The sequence below is a fragment of the Perognathus longimembris genome, chromosome 11 (assembly GCF_023159225.1).
Source record: "Perognathus longimembris pacificus isolate PPM17 chromosome 11, ASM2315922v1, whole genome shotgun sequence".
In the NCBI taxonomy this organism is placed as follows: Eukaryota; Metazoa; Chordata; class Mammalia; order Rodentia; family Heteromyidae; genus Perognathus; species Perognathus longimembris.
Window position 1 is genome coordinate 17,421,887 of NC_063171.1, and position 18,572 is coordinate 17,440,458.

General features: G+C 38.6%; 1 long non-coding RNA gene across 1 annotated transcript; it reads left to right on the forward strand.

The window, feature by feature from the left end:
* Positions 1-666: 666 nt before the first annotated feature.
* LOC125359179 lies at positions 667-4,646 on the forward strand. Its single transcript, XR_007212509.1, has 2 exons — positions 667-763; positions 4,397-4,646. It is a non-coding gene; the product is annotated as an uncharacterized LOC125359179 (long non-coding RNA).
* Positions 4,647-18,572: the final 13,926 nt, after the last annotated feature.

Genomic DNA, 18,572 nt, shown 5'->3' on the forward strand with positions numbered 1-18,572 from the left:
CTGATCTAATAAAGAGCTCTGTACCCCAAGGTTCAGGCAAGCTTCCTACATTTGCAAAATTCATCATTGTTGGCAGAATAAAATGTTAACCATGCAAATCCTTGGGGGAGAAGATAACTGGATCCTTCTGACTGGTTTTCCTGAGCTATGCTTTACCTCCTTTTCCATGTTGCTGATTCTGACATGTAGTCTTTCTCCAAAATAAACCACAGCCCTGAGTGTAAAGGCTTTTCTAAGTCCTGTGTATCATTCTAAGGCATCAGCAAACTGGGAGTAGTCATGGGGATGCTGACACAACAGGCAATCTGAGATGCTGAAATGAATGAACAGGTATTAGAGAAACAAAAGAGGCCTCTTTTATTGGGTGGATGGAACTCATTTGCATGTTTACTGAACACAGTAGTTTGCATTGATATTGCTTTTGTTGAATTTACAGAGTCATAAAGTAGGTCAAAAACAGTGGAGGAACAGATCCTTAAAGAACCTGGGAACAGCAGAGGGCAAACTAGTCACAGCACAGCATGTTTCTGAACAGATGGACAAGAGTAATATTTCTGCTGATTCCACACTTTTTGCTTCATTTTGTTTTGGTAGTAGTGGACTTTGAACTCAAGCCTTGAACTTGTTAGGTGAGTGCCCTGGGTCTTGAACCCATGTGTCCAGCCCTCAAACTCTTTCATAATTGTTTCTAAGACATTCATCATGCCAGTATCCCTTAAGGAAGTTTCTTTCTCAGGCAATGAAGAATCACTAGAAGCTTAAGGTAAGGAAAAGTAGCTATTTTTAAAAGCTAATTCTCAGAATTTGGTCTCTCTCTCTGTGTGTGTGTGTGTGTGTGTGTGTGTGTGTGTGTGTAAAAGGTTTTATCAAGAAAAAAAGAAAGAGAAAAGATTGGGACAGCAGCGAGGGGCAGACCTGACCTCCTGGGACACAGAGGTGAAAGGTCAGCCCCCCAAGGCAGAAATCCCTCAGGATGTAAACATAGGTAAGAGGCTGGCACCTGCCGGGGGCAGGGCCGCCCCCCAGTAAAGCTGGCAGAGGGCAGGGGTGCCTAGGCCCCCTTCCTCCCCTTGGTCTCTTTTGAATAGCTAGGAGGAGATTAAACTTGGAATATGTGAAATGGCAAATGTTCACTTGGAACAATAAAATTGGTTCTAAAAGATCCGGGCATTTCTGAGCCACTGCTTCCCAAGAGTACCAGCCCAGGACCACTCCACACGGCCAAGAAGTCCCTGCAAGGTGATGGTGGGCGATTGCTAAGGGTGGAAGTGTCAGCTGGCAGGTGTGATTTCCCACCTGGTTTTCTCTGCTTCCAACTTTATAGACTCAGCATTTTAGCAGAAGCAGAAAGATTGTCTTCTATTTTGGACAGCCTTACATTTGCAAATGGTAATGAAGAGTGTGTTAAGACAACAGAAGAAATTCTCACTTCTTTTTTCTTTCTATAAGTAAACAAGGAAAAAGGAAAATAAAGACTGTTGGCTACAGAACCAAAAATAAATAAATAAATAAAAGCTAATTCTCATTTTAATGCATTTGATCAAGTCAATGCCATGTGATGTTTCTGTTTACATATAAGAAATTTTCTAGTATTAAACAAAATCTGTTCACTTTAAAAAACATTCACTATTCTAGCTTATTTGAAATACATTTCAAGAAATAGCAAAATTATGTATTTTCAAAACTTGAGGCAACTTAAATGGTAAAGAGACTTAACTTTCACATTTGGAGCCAACTGTTTTGATGTTGCACAAATTATTTTAAAGGTATAACTTAAAGAATATCTCAAATAGCACAGAATCTTTTTTTTGTTGTTGTTGGTCAGTCCTGGGGCTTGGACTCAGGGCCTGAGCACTGCCCCTGGCTTCTTTTTGCTCAAGGCTAGCACTCTGCCACTTGAGCCACAGCGCCACTTCTGGCCATTTTCTGTATATGTGGTACTGGGGAATCGAACCCAGGGCCTCATGTATATGAGGCAGGCACTCTTGCCACTAGGCCATATCCCCAGCCCCAGGACAGAATCTTTTCTTTTGTTCTTCTTTTTCTTGGGCAGTTTGGGGACTTGAACTCTGGGTTTAAAAAGGGCCATGCCTGTCTCTGGTTATTTTTTATGCTCTGGTTAGTTTTGAAATGGGATCGTCAATTTTGCCTAGGTTGACCTAGACTTTAATGCTCCTATTTATGCCACTTACAGCAGATAGAATTACAGTACCACTATATGCAGCCTTTCATTGATTTAGATGGGTCACCTTGAGTTAGCCTTGAACCGTGATCTTCTCAATCTCTACTTCTCAAGCAGCTGTGATTCTAGGCATGTGTCAGTAAACCTGGATCACAAAAACTTCTCTTTCTTTTGCTTTCTCTTTCTGTGTGTGGTGGTGGTGGTGGTGGTGGTGGGTATTAAAGTACTCTATCACTTGAGCCCTAGGGAACTAGTCCCTTTGTGTGCTGGTTTGCTAAGAGATAGGATCTTACTTTTGGTCTGAGCATGTGCCTAGACTACAACCCTCCTATTTTATGCTAATCACAGATCCTTGCCACTGCACCCAGCTATTGGTTGAAAAGGAGTCTTGTGAACTTTTCTTCTTTAGCTGGTCTTGAACTACTATCCTCTTGATTTCAGTTTCCCAAATAGCCAAGATTACAGGAATAAGCCACTTCATCTAATTGAATACATCTTTTTCTAAAAGAAAAATGGTACAGTGTAGCTTAATTTTTTGTTTGGGTTTTTTCCCTTTTGTGATTTATAGTTCTTCCAAATTATTTTAATGGCTTTTTTTCTTCTCTTAGGATTAAAAGTTACAGAACACAGATTAACCTCTTACTCAGGAACAAATTCCTTTTCAGTCCTGTCAGGTTCTTATTCTCTCCATTGCTGCATGGGTTCAGTAGGGTAAAATGGCAAGGGTGCCGGGCACAGATCTGGCCTACTTTACTTCCTGTCAGCAAGTAGAGTGTTATCAGGTATCTGTTAAATTTAGATTTCAAAAAATGAATGTTATTCATGTGCCAGTGATTGGGTAAGCAATTACCATGGGAAACTGATGCTAAGATGTGGCTCTTAAATAGCATTTGTGGATATTTTATTCCTATAAGGGCAGAACATTGTGATACCTTTCCCCCTATTATATAAGGGTTATAGCCAGTACCCTCAGAAGATAGATTTACAAGAGAATATATGTATGCCATCCAAACTCAATGTGACAAAGGAGCTTTCAGAAATGAGGATCCAGCCAAGCATCAATGGCTCATATCTTTAGTCAAAATGACTTGGGGTGGCATAGATTGGGAGAATTGTTGTTCAAGGCCAGCTCAGGCAAAAAGTTCCAGAGAGCCCCATCTCAACCAATATTTGCGTGTTGTGATTGTTGCCTCTCATCTCAGTTATAGTGGAAAGGATAAATAGGAAGTCAGTAGTCCAGGCCAACGGGCAAAAAGTGAGACCCTATTTCAGAAGTAACCAAAACAACAAAAAGGGTGAATCAAATGACACAGTACCTTCCTAGAAAACACAAGGCCCTGCGTTTAATTCCCAGTAACTTCAAAAAAGAGAGAGAGAGAGAAAAAGAAGGAAAGCAAGGGGGGGAGGGGAAAATCCAATGACCCAGAAAAAATAGTCTATTTTTGTGTTGCAATTCAATGAAAAATGGACAATTGTATAGAAACATGAATGGACACAAAACTTCTGATTTAATATATTAGGTTAATTAGATAAGCAACGCTTGTGTGGATTTTTGGCCTTTCCAAATAGCATTCCTTTTCCCAAGTACAGAGCAGGTTTCTCCTGCAATCTGAGTCCTATGAGCTGCTATCAGAAGGGAGCTCACTGAATTTTTCTTTATAGCCAGCTTTTCTCTTAGACAGAAAAACAGGAGCATGTTAATCATATTTCAAGACTTTATATCTTGCTTTGATTTTTTTTTTTTTTGCCAGTCCTGGGCCTTGGACTCAGGGCCTGAGCACTGTCGCTGGCTTCTTTTTTTTTGCTCACAGCTAGCACTTTGCCACTTGAGCCACAGTGCCACTTCTGACCATTTTCTATATATGTGGTGCTAAGGAATCGAACCCAGCGCTTCATGTATACGAGGCAAGCACTCTTGCCACTAGGCCATATTCCTAGCCCTATGTCTTGCTTTGAAGAAAAAGAGTATCTCATATCTTCTGTGACCCACTTTGGGAGGAATTCTACTTTCTATGACTGGTTTTGAGGGAGAGAGATGGGTGGGACAGGAGGACAGAATGACAGGAGATACTCAGAGAGACTGTACTTCTGATATTGGTACTCATGGTTTCCTTTATGCTTTAGCTCAAAGTCCTACCAGAGCATTATACTTCAGGATATTATTTTCTCATCCTCAGCATTCCTCATGGCCTCTATTCTCTCTTTTCCTCTTAGGAAGGAAGGGTGGAAGAAAGGCAGCAGAGAGCATGAGCAATGGAAAAATTCAAGTGTCATGATTGGATTTTATTGTATACATTCTGTTGAATCCACGTGTGTTTGCATCAAAGCTTCTCTAGTTGTTCAGCGATCCTACCACGTGCCTTCTGCCTGCTCCTACTTCAAACACCCTTCTACAATGGGGGTTCCATGAATTGTTTCCTCACATGAGCACATTGTGAAGATATCATCTATGGATGTGAAAAGTGTAGGGTGTATATTGTGTAGAAGTGAGTAACTGAACTATTACAGTTTGATTCAGCATTCAACGTTTGAGGTCCACTTTCTACCATTACACTAACCTAAGGATCTTAGCTCTGCTAACTGCAGGAGCATGAAGGGTATAATTAGACACTCCTCCATAATGTGAACTGAATTATAAGACCAATGGCATACCTGGATACCTAGAAGTCCTCATAGATGATTTCCTCTTAGCAGGTCCCAGCCTTGGGGGTATCAGCCCCCAGTCCTTTGGACTAAATGTCTTTAGATTGTATCTGTGCTTTATAAGCTTCATTTCCAAGGCTGAGTCAACTGGCTTTTCTCATGGCATTCTCACCCTTGAACAAAATTATCCTACTCTCAAATTCCTACTTTCTCTCGCTCTTCATTTTTCCTTCTTCACTCCTCTCCTTGGTTGTCTTGAGGGCTTGCATCCACTTCAATGTCCCTGTAAAAACTGGTTCCAATGCCACATTTGCATTAAAGGCTGATCTTGCCTCCTCCCACACTTTTGCTTCCCTATTCACTGTGGAGGCAGCACTTTGTATTGTATTCGCAAAACCAGTAGAGTTGGCTGAGTTGTTTGAAGGACATGGAGAAAATAACCTAGTGTAGATCTGCAGATTTTCCTAAATGGAGGGGGAACAAATAAAAGAAAATTTCAATGACAGTGGAGAGAAGAAAATAAAATAGGGGAAAGGTGGTATTATTTTTCAAGATTAGACAACCTCTAATGAGTGGCAGAAAATGATTAGTTACTACAAACATTTTCAAAGTACTAAACAATATGCAGTGTATGAAGTGTATAGATAATAAGATAGATACATAAAAAAAGTTGTTTTAAGGAGTAACTCTAGAGTCCCTCAAGTTTGGCAATAAAGACAAATAAGAAAGACAGCCACAAAAGCCCAGCTCAATTCTGCCATCTACTGCCTAGCAGCGGGAATCAGTCTTGATGGAGACCTGACCCTGACAGCACATAGGGGGTCATTGCTAGAGCACAGACAGCCATTAGGAGATGGAATGGAAACCACTGAGACTACACTCAAGAGGTGCAATGATGCTCACCATCAATAAAGAATAGATACAGGGGTCAGAGGCCAGTGTTTTCATGCCTGTCATGTTAGCTACTCAGATGGCTGAGAACTTAGGATCTGGGTTCAAGGCCAGCCCAGGCAGGAAAGTCTGTGAGACTCTTATCTCTCATTAACCACCCAAAAGCTGGAAGTGGTGCTGTGGCTTGAGGGTAAATTGCTAGCCTTCTGAAAAGAAAAAAAAGAGAGAGAGAAGCTCAGGGACAGTGCCCAGACTCTGAGTTCAAGCCCCAGAACTTCAGGGTGAAGAGGTCCAGTGAATTATTAAGCCAAGCCAAGGTTAAAGCAATAACTCCTGACCAATAATTAAATCAGGTCAGTTGTCTGTGTGTCATTAAGGCATAAAATTATACAGGACATAGTTTAAAAGACTGCATGGTTTTGCCTCAGTGGAAAAAAAAATTTCCGTATCACATTCTTTCTTGAGTTGTATCTTGACAACAAGAAACTCATAGCACATTATATTTGCAGTCAACAATAATAGCTCTTGCTCTTATGTGGAATAACAAGAAAGGGAGTCAAGTTGCATTTCTTTCATCTCTAGGTTCCTAGGTTTTGATGCGGAGAAAGAACACTGATAACTCTGCTCCCATTAATTATACAACTATTACATGCTGGTGCTGTCTGATCAGTTGCTTGGGCTTCAAAATAAGAATGGAACTGTGGGTGAACACAGTCATAATATTCAATGTATGTATATGAAAAGTAGGCTGGAAGACATGAGGGAGAATGATGAAAGGGGGTACATTGATCAAGATTCATTGTACTCACAAGCTCACATATTGAATTGAAACCCTTTGCACATTACCTAAAGATAATGAAATTATAAAAAACAAAGTAAGAAGGTAGCATTTGGAAGACTGAGAACAAGTAGTTAAGATCCCACACTTGTAGCCTGAAAAACACAGGTCTAATTTATGGCTCTGTTACTCATAAATGACTTATCCTGGGACTACTATGAAGATGAAATAAAATCACATGTAAAAAGTTAAGAAAGCACTTAAAAATCATCACCAATATCTTTGGTATTTTCATAATCTGTTGGACTTCCATTTTTGATAGTGTAATCATAACCCTACACTTTTTTTTAAATATTTTTTTTTGCCAGTCCTGGGCCTTGGACTCAGGGCCTGAGCACTGTCCCTGGCTTTTTTTTGCTCAAGGCTAGCACTCTGCCACTTGAGCCACAGCGCCACCTCTGGCCATTTTCTGTATATGTGGTGCTGGGGAATCGAACCCAGGGCTTCGTATATAGGCGGCAAGCACTCTTGCCACTAGGCCACATTCCCAGCCCCGGCCTACACTCTTTTGTGGTACTTCGTGGTCTACAAAATTTTGTACTTATATTAGCTCATTTAATTTCACTTAATCATCACATGTACCTCTGTGATAGATAGTAATAATAATCCCTCCACTTTACAGAAAAAGCAAATGATAACCAGTGAAGTCAGGTGGCTTTCAAAGAGTGCACAGCTGTCTAGGGGGTTGCATCAAAACCCTGGAAGTCACCCATGAGTCTTTTAATGCTGCTATGGCTGAAGGAAAGAGATCTGGCTATTGAAATACTTGATTTTGTTTGAGCTGGCTTTAGGAAGAAATATTCTATGCACAATTAGTTTCATGTTACCCTTTCTATATCCTAAGGTAGAGGGTTGCAGTTACTAAGAACTTTTTCAGTCTCTAGACAAAAATCATCTCATAATAATTGATTGTCCAAATATGAACCCATTCTTACATGTGATTAGGTTGGTTTATAAATATTTAACAAATGTCTAGTTTCTTCATATATAACATCTCAAATATTGACTGATGTGATTATACTGTACTCTGACTTTCTCTCTGTCTCTGTCTCTGTTTTTCTCTCACTATCCATGTCTATATCTCCACTATATAATGAAGGAAGTCCAAAGTGTATAACTTGTATGCAATGCCATTTGCTATTTCCACCTCTTTCTCTGGACCTTCTCCCTTCTCCCCTTGCTACTGCCAAGGAGCACCACCTCCCTGACCCATCACACCTTCCTCCTCCACCTTCGTTCTTTCAGGACAAGTTGTTTCCACTTACCTTTAATCTTCTGGGTAGACTTGTGTGTCTAGATTCTCCACTGGACTCAGAACTCCTTGAGGGGTGAAAATTCTGCAGTATTTAATGTTAGAGCTCTAGTGTCTGGAGCGAAACTGTTTCATCTGTAATATATACCGGATGAAAAAGCTGTATGACATATTAAAATAAACTCATTGAAAATCTAAAGTTCAAACAAAAGACCTTAAGCTGGGGATGGTGGCACAGGCCTCTCATCTCAGTATTTAAGAAGCTGAGGCCATGTGATTACAGGCTCCTGGTGGTCTGCCTGGGCTACGTAGGGAGTTCTAGGGTAGCCTGGGCTACACAGTGAGGCACTGCCCAAGAAAAAGAAGATGGAGAGGAGGAGGAGGAGGACCTTTAAGAATCTCCATGTGTTTATTAGAAGGTTTCACACAAGGGTCAAACATTGATCTAAATGCTAGGCAAGTAATCAAGAGAAGGTACTACCACACACTGCTGGAGGACTGGAATGTGAGAATATTGGCTTGTTTTTAAATTACATTTCAAGTAAACAGTACCTTTAGTTTCAAGTTTTCAGAATAATAACTATGTATATGAATCAGTGTACAGAATTCAATTGAATTGTATTCAATATAATGAGTCCAATTTTAAGTAAACAGAAGGAGTTAATACATTTTCCTTGTTTAAATCTTAATTATTTGTAACTATGCTAAATAGATTTAGGACAATGATAGCAAATACTGTGTCTTGTACATGTGGTCCACAGCAGAATTTTGAAAGTATAGTGGCCCATGTTAAAGTCTGTACCTCTTCAGGTGAGGCAAGAAGGAGGATAGTCTTATATGGAGGAAGTCCCTACTTGAGAAGACATGAGGTACAGAGAAATGCCAAAATCCAAGTGAGCCATCAATATGAAAGGGGCCGAATGGAGTGTAGAAATGAGCCAAGTCCACAAAAACGGGACTTGGAAGGCTGCAGATCTAAAAACAGCTCTCAACATGGTCCCTTGTGCACCAAAGCCTAACTATGGTTTCAAAAAGAGACAGTCAATAGGATCAATGAAAGAAAGGAGCTAGCCAATCAACAAACTCCTGAATAATCACATAAAAGCTTGTCCCTAACCCCCATATTTGAACAGCTACTAAGTTCCATCTCATTGCCTGCCACTTTTCTTAATGGCTCCTAATAAACCATTGATTTTTGTAGTCTCCCATCTTGGTCAATTCTCTTACCAACCCAAGGCCCTTTCTCCATGAGCCTCAAATTCTTACATTTACTTATTTCTAGTCATAAATAACTTCCTTTGATTTAAAAAAAATTCTTTAAACTTAACTTTTGGTCAATTTAAATCTAGCATCAACTAAAACAAAATTCAAAGGATAGGTAGATAGATATATGATAGATAGATTGAGCTAGAGATAAATATCTGCATTCCTTTTTCTCTATTATTTTCTTAATGTTTATTTTGAATTATCATTCATTTAGGTGTTTGCCCTTACATTCTTATGAATATTTAATTTAAAAATCTTTGTGACCTGACTATCTAAAAACTATCAGCACACCATATTTGTTTATTAGGTCAACTGAATTTCTGAAGGGGACACAAGTTCCTAAGGCAGCCTCCCTTGGTAAATTTGGGTGAATCACCATGACATAAGTGGTAATGGAAGAGGTAGAGAGGGTTGAAAACTAGTTCATTCTGGCATACTTGAAAGGCTTCATCCTCAAGAATCCAAATCTCTTTACTTCTTTTTGTCCTTGTGCTCCTTAGTGAAAACCGCCAGTGTTTCACAGAAGTAAGCCCACAATGTTCGTGAATATCTTGCATTCTTAGGCTGGCCAGTAACCCTGGGACCAAATTCCTGTTTACTTTGTAGTGAATGTGTGAGACAAGCTGCCTGCCAGTAGCTGGGAAGGCAGTAAAAACACAGCCGGCAGCTAGGATGCAGAGGAAACCATAGTGCACACGAATTTGTGCACTTCAAGGACAGAGATTAAACACGGTGCAATGAAACCCAAGTGCAATTCTGTCTGAAAGAAAAAGAAGAATCCAAGCTGGGGATAAAGTTTAAGAGTTTGGTAAAATGTTGGCTAAGGAGTGGCATGGTAAAATTCTTCTGCTGGCTCTTTTTTATATCTTTTTAAAAATATAATTTTCCCCCAACTGATTCCTGATTCTTTATTGAGGAAGTACAAGTTTGTTTCATTCTACTTTTCCAGTTGGATGTATGTGATAGAGAACCAGAGACACAGAATGATATTTAGGGTAACATTTGAAGAATTCCAGGTACAATATGGAAATAGGGGTAGGATACCTCATTGTGTTCTTGCTTATCAGGGCACCGTATAATTCCATGGGCACAAGACTTCTCCAAGGCCTCTTATTCACATTTAAAATTTGAGTGGTCTTTGACAAAATGGAAAACCAGGAAATGCCAGGTTGATACTCCAGTGCATATCTCAAATGTGCACAGCACACAGGGAGGAGCTTCTGTCATCTTGTATGCAGAATTCCACAGGGGCTTCTAGCCCTCCAGCATCTGGCTTTGATATGCCTCCCTTGTTTTGAGCTCTTCAGTTGTTTGGATAGAGTTTCTAAAGGAGCCAGTACTGAAAGGATTTTTCCATGCCAAAGCGCATCATTTTATGTTGAGCTTGAAATGCATCTTCCACATGTCCTGTCCTAGAAGAGCTTAGAAATGTTTTTCAATGTTTGATTATGGAACATGAGGCCAGAAGCTTTATCCATTAGTGCTTTAAATCAAGTTGAGTGGAATGTACACAGTAGTGCTGGGAGGTTTGGCTGTCTGGGGAAGATGAATCTAGTGGTACATTAATAGAGAAAAAAATATTGAACCAACAATAATGTTGGAAGCCTAAGGAGCAATCTTTTTTTTCTTTTTTTTTTTCCTTGTGTCAGTCCTGGGTCTTGAACTCAGGGCTGAAGCCCTATTTCTGAGCTTCTTTTGCTCAAGGTTACTATCACCTGAGCCAGCCAGAGCTCCATTTCTAGTTTTTGTGGCAATTTACTAGAGATAAGAGCCTCACAGATTTTCCTGCCTGGGCTGGCTTTGAATAATGATCCTCAGATCAGCCTTGTGAGTAGTAAGGATGATAGGCAAGAGCAACCAGCACCTCCCTAGGAACAATTCATAAAAAACAAAAATTAGGATCAATTTTTTAAAGATTTTGTTGATATTGTTAAATTGCACTGAGAAGTATCTATTAAACCACATGCCACTCTTATTTTTAGTTCAGATTTTATTTCACTTCTGTGAGACAATGAAGAGATTATTCCAGACTTTGTGTAATTTGCTCCATTCTGTTTTATCTTCAGTCTAGTGACTATTCCCTTTGCGTGAAGAAGCTTTTTAGTTTGGTGTGGTCCCATTTGTCAGTCCTTGCTCTTATTTTCTGAATTATTAAAGTTCTACTCAGGAAGTTACTGCTTATACCAATATGTTCTAGTGGTATTCTTTTATCCCATACTTTCCTATGATAGTTTCAAAGTTTCAGGACCTTTTTTTTTTTTTTCCATTTCTTTATTGTCAAGAGTGATGTACAGAGGGGCTACAGTTTCCTATGTAGGGCAGTGCATACATTTCTTATCCAACTTGTTACCTTCCCCCTTGTTTTTCCCCCACCTTCCCTCTTCCCCTTTCCCTTCCCCACCATGAGTTGTGAAATTGGTTTACACCATATAGTTTTTGTTTTTTTCTCTTGTAAAACCAATTGGTGTAAACCAATAGGGGTGGGGGGGAAGGGAGGCAGGGGGAAAATGAGGAAGGAAGTAACAAGTTGAATAAGAAATGTACTCACTGCCTTACATACAAAACTGTAACCCCTCTGTACTTCACTTTGATAATAAAGTTTCAGGCCTTAAGTTGTGATCTTTGATCCATTTTGAATTGGTATTAATACAAGATGACAGACGAGGATCTAGTTTTAGTTTTCTGCACATGAATATTTCGTTTTCCCAACACTATTTGTTGAAGAGGCTATCTTTTCTCTGCGTATATTTTGGTTTCCTTTGTCAAAAAGTGGATGCATTTATTTCTGGGTGTTCTACTCTGTTGCATTTGTCTTCAGGTCTATTTTGTGCCAGTGTTGTGCTAGTTTTATTACCATGACTCTATGGTATAATTTCAAGTCCACTATTCAGGATAATATATAAACCATTTTCTAAGTATTCTCAGAAGTATTCTTTTCTCTACCTTGGCATAATTATCTTCCAGGAAAAAAAGATGTGATAATTTCAATATGCCCTCATATCACAACCAGAGAAAATAAAAACTGCCAATGGGATTTCTTAGTACGGTAACCCTGTTACGTACGGAACTTTTTTTCCTCTCTTTTTAATTCTCTGTTTTCCTGGCACAGTGACTCAGAAAGAACAGAAAGGACCTGGCTATCCTTATTATAACTTTCAGAAGTTACAGGTATTCTGGTTTTCACTTGAACCCACTGTGAATGTAACCCATTAATTTATCTGAATTGTTTTGTTCTTGTTAAGTTGTTTGTTAATAATTCTTAGCTTATAACAGCTCTTGAGATATCGAGCTCCTTATTCCACACGGAAGAAAAATCATTGAGCTTTGGCAGATAGAGTAAATAAGCAAACAAAACAAATACAATACATAGTTTTCTTTCCAGGGAAGCCAGACCTTGAGCATGCTTTGAAACAAGAGATTCCTAGAAGCTTATTAATACTCTCTCATTTTTGGTTCATTGTCATTTTTGCCTTCTTTCTCCAGAAAAAAATATGCATCTTTGATTTTTCCAGAACCTAACTAGTACCTGTATATATAGGCCCATAATAAATGTGTTACTGGGAAAAATATTAAGTGTATGTATACATGGGTGGGTGGATAAATACATGGTAAATGGATAGATAGATAATAGATGATTGATGGATAGATGGATAGATGGATGTCTGTCTGTCATGAGGAACTCCAGGGATTCTGAATGAGACAGTTTTTCTACATCCTAAATTAGGATAATAATAGAAGACATCACTTTACTAAATTCTGAACACCCAAATTTCCCACAGAGTTCTTTTTTAAATTTAATTTTATTGTCAAGTTGATGTACAGAGGGATTATGTTACATTTGTAAGGTAGTGAGTACATTTCTTGTCAAACTTGTTACCTCCTCCTTCATTTTCTTCCACTTTCCCTCCTCCTCAAGCCCCCTAAATTGCACAGTTAATTTCCAACATATTGTCTTGTGAGTATCACTGTTGCATTGCTTTGCCTTTTATCCTTTGTCTCACCATTTTGATGTTCCCCATTCCCTTCTCTAACTCAGATAAATGTATATACAATAAATGTATATGCAAAAATCAAATACAGTGACAACAGGAGCTAAACAATAGGGAAGAAAAATGAAAGAAAAAAGAAATAATTTCACATAGTACATTAAAAATAACAACAACAATGAAAATCTTCCTGCTTCTAGATCTTAGAGTTCATTTCACTTAGCACCATCTTATATGATAATATGTACATAGCTATTGTGGTCCTCTGCTAGGACTATCTAGACATATACTAATTATTACCAATGAGAGAAACCATAGAGTCTATGCACCTTTGGGTCTAGCTCATTTCATTTAGTATGATTTTCTCCAAGTCTTTTCATTCCCTTGTGAATGGGGCAATGTCATTCTTTCTGATGGAAGCACAAAATTCCATTGTGTATATATACCACATTTTCTTGATCCATTCACCTACTGAGGATCATCTGGGTTGGTTCCATATTTTAGCTATGTTAAATAATGCTGCAATGAACATGATTGTACTGGTAGCTTTAGTGTGGCCTTATTTGTGATCATTTGGGTAAATACCCAAAAGTAGAGTTGCTGAGTCATAGGGGAGCTCTATGTTTAACCCTTTGAGGAACCTGCATACTGCTTTCCGGAGTGGTTGAACAAGTTTACACTCCCGCCAACAGTGTAGTAAGGTTCCCTTTGGCCACATCCCTGTCAGCATCTGTTGTTATTAGTTTTCTTGATAATGGCCATTTTTACTGGGGTGAGGTGGAATCTCAATGTTGTTCTAATTTTCATTTCTTTTATGGCCAGAGATGTTGAGCATTTATCCATGTGCCTATTAGCCATTCTTATTTCCTCAAGGAAATCTCTCTGTAAGTCTTTATCCTATTTATTAAGGGGGTAGTTGTTTCTTTAAGACTTTGTTTTGGAGGGACTTATTTTTTTGAGTTCTAAGTATATTTTAGATATGAGGCCCTTGTCTGTTGTATGGCTAGAGAAGAGCTTCTCCTAATCTCCCACAGCATTCTTAATTAATAAAGATTCATTCCATTTTAGAAGTCAACTTTTCAAAATTTACTTTTGAAATATGTTTCTAGTTTTGTATACATTCTTCTGCTTTAATTTAAAACTAAAAGTGAGGTAATTTGCCTCAGAGTACAAGGAAATACAAGGTTAGAGTGAAGTCATGGAACTAAAAATGGATTCTAAGAAATATACATTTTTGTGACAAGACAAATTATAAATAGAAATAATCAAGGAGCCAAAATAGAGAAGCTACATAAAAGCTGAGTGGAGCATGGGTGCAGCCGCTTTGAGTAGGGGAAAAGCTTCTATTACCAGCTAGCTATGTAGTTGCCTCAGTTAGGGAATCGGTTATTAGAATTTCTACATTTCTCATCAACAAAACATGCACAATAACTTTATATAACATATCAGATACATGGAATTGGAGTAAGAATCCTAATTATGTGATGGTCATTAGCTTTGTTCTTGAATTTGGTTTCATTCAATTTTATGTCCCTAACCCCAAATCCCTACCAATTGCTACCTTCTCGTAACCCTTTACAGCATGTGTTCTTCTACTGTTTTTGATTCATTGCCTCTCATTCATATTATACCAGAGAGTGCTAACTTTCCACCAAAATCCATCTCCTCCTTCCCCATCATCCTTATTCTGTCCTTCAGTGAGGGGTTATGCTCTTTTTGGTGGAAGAAGGTGGATATGAATGAATGCCACTGCCAGGCTGAGCCCTTGGAAACCTCTCCAGTGTACCCTTCCACACAACTCCACCTTCTCAAAGGCAGAACAGTTGATTGTGACCATGAAGATGGCCAATCATCCCTCAGCTTGTATCCTGAGTAATTTCACAGGGTAATTAATCACTTTCCACCATTCTTAAACAATAGACAATAACCTTCATCTAAGAATAACCCATAATAACATAAACAGCAATGGGGAAATAAACTTTAGTTGTTTGTGAGACATAGCATTTGGTCCTATTTGTTATAGTTCCTCTTCTGCACACCCCTCTCCCCCATAGAGAGAGGTGTAGCTTTCTTTGTAATTTCTTTCTACATCACTAAGTACATCTTAGGTAAATAATTGACACCAAGATTATAGATCTTTACATCTTTAACATTAAAACTTGATAAACTGAAATTCAGTTAAAACAGTAGCAAAATAGTGTCAGAGCTATAAATCAAGGGTAAGAAAAGCTTGATGAAAATGCAAGAAAGATTGAGAGGTAACATACTTCTCTGAAAAGATTCCAGAAGTGATGATAGCCTGTAACTCTGGCTACTCAGGAGACTAAGACCTGAGAAATGAGGTTTCAAACTAGTTCAGGCAGAGAATCTGATCTCCAATTAATGAGTAAAAAGCAGGAACTAAAGGCCTGGCTCAGGTGGAAGAGCACCAGCCATGAGCAAAATCAAGCAGGCAGAGCTGGAGGCCCTGAGTTCAAGCCCCAGTAACAATATAAAAAAGTTTACATTTAAATATTTAGAACTACTAGAAATATTTAGAAATACTAGAACTACTGATAGACCCTTTTCTAATTCAGAGGTTATTTTGTGAATCATGTGAGTCCTTTTAGAACAACTTACAGTGCTTAACGTAAGACATTTGTTATCAGGTTCTTTAAAATGACATATCATTAGACTTGCCACAAATCATCATTACAGGTGTTAGCTACTCCAAAGCAGAAACTGAGAGGATCATAGTTCAAGACCAGCCCAGGTAAAATAAAAAACTTAGTGAGACTCTTATTACAACCAATAAGTTGTACATGGTAACAAGTTTGGTAAGAAATGTACTACCTTATGTATGCAACTATAACCCCTCTGTACATCACTTTGACAATAAATACATTTTTATAAAATGATATACATGGGGGTACATGCCTATGATCCCATTATTTGGGACATGTAGGTTAGGAGGCTCACAATCCAAGGCTAGTCCCAATCCCTAAAAGAAGAGAAAGGAAGGAAAGGGAAAGGAGAAAAATGAAAGGTAAGGAAAAAGGGAAAGGAAAGGAAAAGACACTGTGTGAAAAATAACTTTAAAAAGGGCTAGAGTGTAGTTCAAGTATGAAGTTCAAGTCCCTGAGTTCCAACCCCAGTACCACCAACAAAAAGGACAATATATTTATGTTTCAGAGTGTTTTAGAGAGAGTGAAATGAGATAATGCATGCGAAGTAAACATCATAATCTCAGCTACTCTTACTATTGTGATTTTTATTCTTGTGACAAGTTTCTCTTTGAATGTCACTAACAAATCCTAACTAAGGAAGTCAGCTTGTTTGAAAACTTTGCGCAACATTTATATTTTTTCTGATTTTTGCTTTAAATAGTAATTGACACTAAATGAATTTGATGGATTAGCATGGCTAGCATCAAAGATTACGCAAGAAATTATAATTGTCAAAAGCAATCATGAGAACTAAAGATGCAGTTCAGCGATGGAGAGCCTGCTTGGAATGCATAAGGTCTTGGGTTCCATCCCCTGAGAAAACACACACACACACACACACACACACACACACACACACACACACACAAAATAAGCAGAAGACCAAGTTGATTAGTTACAAGAGTTGTGTGTTATAATTTCCAAGTATTTCTTTTTTTAAAAACAAGAAATTTTGTTTTATTCAGGTATTTTCGTTTTCTTTTCCTTATTAATTGTCAAAGTGATGAACAGAGAGGTTATAGTTTCATATGTTAGGCCTTGGGTACATTTCTTGTACTGTTTGTTCTTATGTGAAACAATAAGACTATCCTAAGAGGTTGTACAGAATAGCTACTGTTTACATTTTGTTCAGTGACAATGGACTTAGAAGATAAGTCCACATACACTGAATTAAAGAAATGAGTGTTCAAAGAGTATCTGCATGCAAGTATTAACATTTTGAATTGTATAATGTAGGTAAAGTTAGCAAAATAACTTCATTTTTAAAACTGGCTTACATCAGTTTATCTTGCCCCCTGGAAAATTCCCCACCCACTAATTCTCACCCACTCACAGAATTACACAGTAATTAATCTTTTTCTTTTCCCATTCTCCTTTCTTCCTCGCTTGAACAATCTTTCCACTTGATTCATGTTCTGTGTTTAACTATCTTAGTATTTGTGTATCTGGATATTTATACTTAAGTACGTGTCCATGAGCCTTTTAGGTCCTAGCCTCCACATAAACATATGATATTTTGGTTTTTGTGACTGGCTTGTCTTGCTCAGTAGGGTATCATATTGAAGAGTTCCTACACAGCAAAAGAAATAGCCAGGTTAGGCACCAATGGCTCACACCTGTAATCCTAGCTATGCAGGAGGCTGAGATATAAGAATCCCAGTTTAAAGCCAGCCCAGGCAGGAAAGATAGTGAGATTCTTATCTCCCATTAACTACCCAAAAAGCCCAAAGTGGAGCTGCAGCTTAAGTGGCAGCACTAGCCTTAAGCAAAAAAGTTTAGGGACAGCACCCAGGACCTGAGTTCAAGCCCCAGGGCCACACACACACACACACACACACACACACACACACACACACACACACCACCACCACCACCACAACAACAACAACAACAACGCCCCCCCCCCAAAAAAAACAGCCACCAAAACCAAGAGATAGCCCACAGAATGGGAGAGGATCTCCACTAGTTATTCAATAGATAAAGAATGAATATATAGAATATAAAAAATAAAAACAAAACAAAAAAAAACCCCTTACCACAACAAATTAAACAGCAAGAAAACCAACAAATGGACAGGTGAATTGAACAGACAGAAACGTATGAAGAAACACAAATGGCTAATTAGTACATGAATTCAATATCCTCATGCATAAAGGAAATGCAAATCAAAATAGCTTCATCCTATACCAACTCCTTCTATAATGCAGGCTAGATATTAAAGGCCATAGTTTTTGTCACTGAAGATAAAATCAGTCCTGGTTTCTCTAAGTATCTGGCCTTGATTTAATCCAATTGATCTCTGGCATATGATTGATGCAAAAAGCAATACACAGTTTTGTAATCATTATTGGCTAATGTGAAAGGCATAAAGGTCTACACAGAGGACTGTACCCTTTATGTATTGGTGGTTTGTATGTATTAGTATTGTGTTTGTATGTATTGGTATTGGTGGTTTACCCTGTAATCCTAGCTATTCAGGAGGCTGAGATCTGAGGATCTTAGACAACCCACGTAGGAAAGTCTATGCGACTCTCCTCTCCAATAAACCACTCAGAAAAAGCCGGAAGTGGCACTGTGGCTCAAGTGGCAAAGCACTATCCTTGAGCAAAATAAGCTCAGAGGCAGCACCCAAGACCTGAGTTCAAGCCCCAGGACTTGGGGGACGGGGGTGGGGAAAATTGACATCATGTAGGCCCTTCAGTAGCTAAGGATACTGAACCCACTGTTGGTTTCATTCAACCAAACAATATTTTCAAAAGTATTCCAGAAATTCTTTTTCTTTTCACTAATCCCAACATAGCACAACTAT